Genomic DNA, 3,001 nt, shown 5'->3' with positions numbered 1-3,001 from the left:
TTTACTTAAAAATATTGACAATCTTCAGGTAGTTTTTGTGGAAAATTTTAAAATAAGTTTTATTGGAACACGCCTTCTTAACCGCCTTGGAAAAATGTTTCGGAAAACTTTTGCAGCTTCGAATTTTGGATGAAATTTTTTTTCCTGACGTTTTAACGTAAAATACTATAAAGAGTCTTTTATGCAAAAAAAAATTAAGAGATCGATCGAGAAAAAACTTTTTCCAATACCCGTTTTTCGCTTGAATTTGGGACAAAATGGAAACAAAGAGAAAACAAAACCATCTACTTGTAAAACTCGCCTCCCTCACCGCTCTGAAGATTTTTTAAGTTTCTTTAAAGTATAGCCACATGAAAACATTAAATTGACAAAATTTCGAAAACTAAACACTTTTGGAATAGACAACAAAAAAATTGATTTTGGGCGGTTTTCTCAACTATATATTGACACTTATTTGTTTATCAATTTCCAAATTTCTCCTAATTATATTTTGCCAGATATCGATCGCGGCGGTTTCCAGTGGACACCCTGTATAGTACTTTTATTACATATTCTAATTGAATTGAAGCCTGTCCTGACTGAATCTCTTCTACCCGATCCCCCTGACTGGAAAGCTGGATCGGCCTTTGTATATAGCCAATTAAAAAAAAATAAAAACAATACTCAACTGATCATATATTTTTTTATTTCAAAATTCGAATGATATTCCCGGACATTTGATCAGGCAGGTTGCGTTTGCGCCGCCCACTGCCTTATCAGCTCCGAAATTTTCACTTTTCAGCTGAAATCGCCGGAATTCTGCCTGAGAAATGCTTCAAGTCAAAGAGAGTTTTTAAACATTGCGAATGCTTATCATCAAGCGGGAATTTATGTCACTCGATACATTCAAAGTAAAATTAATTCGCTCCATCGTTGGAATATTCTGGACTGAAAGCTTGAAAGGTTTTTTTTGCATTTTCATCAGAAATTGTGGGATTATTCCAAATTCTTAGGCAACTGGCCAACTCTTTCCACTGCCCTGTTTTGCCAACCTACCAACCAACTTCAACGTTTATAGTAGTTTATACAATTTACACAGTAAAATCCCCAACTGTTCAAAAATACTCCAGTTGTTTACTGCACAAATCCGTTAATTTTTTTTGGGTAAAAAACCGCCGATTGTGTTCGATTCGATAATTATCCAAATGTAACGAACCGAAAAGTTTTAGATGAACTCGCTTGCAAATTGTGAACTGCACAAAAAGCCGCCTCCTGTCAACAATCTATCCCACAACATTGTCCAGGGAATATTATTAACGGTTATTCCTTTCAGGTATTTTTCCCTATTCCGAATGAAAAGCAAAAATTGCATATCTCGAATGGCAATCAACAAGGCAAAAAATCCGGGTTCATGCAAATTTCGAGCCCCTTGAAGAAATAATGAGGTATAAAGTGTCAATCTTTGTCGCATTTCCGCCAATTGACTTCCACTTAGAATCCGCTTAGAGGCACAGATGCATACGAACCAATGGGGAAAATGGCATATTATAATAGGCAATCGAAAATTTTGCCTATTTTGACCGAAACCGTCACAATACGGGCATGTCACTCTGCTCATTCATTGGGGTCTACCAAATCGTTATTTCCTTTAAATTTGGACTTTTGTAAGGCTTTCGATTATTCATTATAGTGGAATTAATGAGTGGAATGTACGACTTCCCTTGGGTACTTCGATTTATCGGCATTAACCGCTTGGGTAGTTATTTAATGCAGTTGGCTTAGGTAATACTGTCCAGTGGTCAAAATTGATTTTTATCTGATACGGTTTCTCACAGGAATTTCACAGTGGTTTGGCTCAGAATTTTGCATTTTGAAAATATTCTTAGATCGTTTAATTTTCAAAAAATGCTGTTAGTTTTTCTTTTTTATTCGCCATAAATTGCTTAAAAAAAGGCCTTAAATTATACACAATTTTCAGCGTTTTTGGGCAGTTATGATCTTTCACCGACTATTGAATGTTATTGTAGATTCAAACACTCTACACCAAGGGCGGATCCAGAGGGGGCATGTGTATGTCGACTAACGATATTTTTTCTAATTTCATAGACAACAAAAGACTGAATTTCTACCACTTGACCCCCCCCCGACTAGAAAGCTGGATCCGCCCCTGCTCTACACAGAGTGATTCTACAAGGAGAAGTTTTTCAAATTTGAGCAACCGCAAATAGTTTTATAATATATTTTCGACTACTAACCTGATAAGTAACCATTATTTAATTCATTTCCTTAGTGAGAAGCTATATTTCTCTCCCTGGGTCAATAATATTAATAATAAAGTCCCTATGTCAATAATGAAAGATGTTTACCTTGCTCAGCTCATTAAGTTCAATTGGAATTCCATCCATTTCCACTCCTAAATGACTGAAACTTTAAGATTCACTAATTTTTCGCGTATACCAGAAGTTTTTCATAGAACTTTTGTCTGTTTTCCGGGGACCGATAAATTATATTGCAGCAGTTTGTCAGTTTGACAACTTAACGTCAGGCTGTCAAATATTGCTACAGTTCAGAAAATTAATGGGAAATTCAAAATCAAGTCAATTATCTCTGTCATTAGTCAAAATACAGATAGTGACAATGAAATAGATAAGGATGAAAGGGTGATTCAACAGGATTAGTTAAATGTGGAACGTAGGTACTTTTTCGAATTGTCAATTTTGTCAAAGAGATATTGCTTTTGACTGTTATCATAACCTCGAATGATGTAGGTATATTCAATTTTTTTTACAAACTTCCTGTTGGGTCTTTTGCCCCAAAAAATTTTTGTCTTTAAAAAAAGACAGAATTTCCTCACGTCTTTTATTACAGATTGACAAATAGTGGCTCTTATTTCGCAATAAGAACGAATTATTTATCAAAAAGTAATAAAAAACTATCACCTAGAGGGTATCCTGCGACACACTTAGGCTCAAGCTGTAAGAGAAAATTCCAATTAGTAGAGAAATTAATTTGAAAAATTACC

General features: G+C 34.9%; 1 long non-coding RNA gene across 1 annotated transcript; it reads right to left on the bottom strand.

Moving 5' to 3' along the window:
• Window positions 1-668: 668 nt before the first annotated feature.
• On the bottom strand, window positions 669-2,520 carry LOC125505778. The gene is made up of 2 exons (XR_007282401.1): window positions 2,346-2,520; window positions 669-802 (listed from the first exon to the last, which is right to left on the bottom strand). It is a non-coding gene; the product is annotated as an uncharacterized LOC125505778 (long non-coding RNA).
• Window positions 2,521-3,001: the final 481 nt, after the last annotated feature.

The sequence above is a fragment of the Dendroctonus ponderosae genome, unplaced genomic scaffold (genome assembly GCF_020466585.1).
Source record: "Dendroctonus ponderosae isolate FM_Combo_2020 unplaced genomic scaffold, Dpon_F_20191213v2 Dpon_F_20191213_1, whole genome shotgun sequence".
Classification (NCBI taxonomy): Eukaryota; Metazoa; Arthropoda; class Insecta; order Coleoptera; family Curculionidae; genus Dendroctonus; species Dendroctonus ponderosae.
The sequence above is the reverse complement of the archived record's forward strand: the minus strand, read 5'-3'. Positions and strand labels throughout refer to the sequence as shown.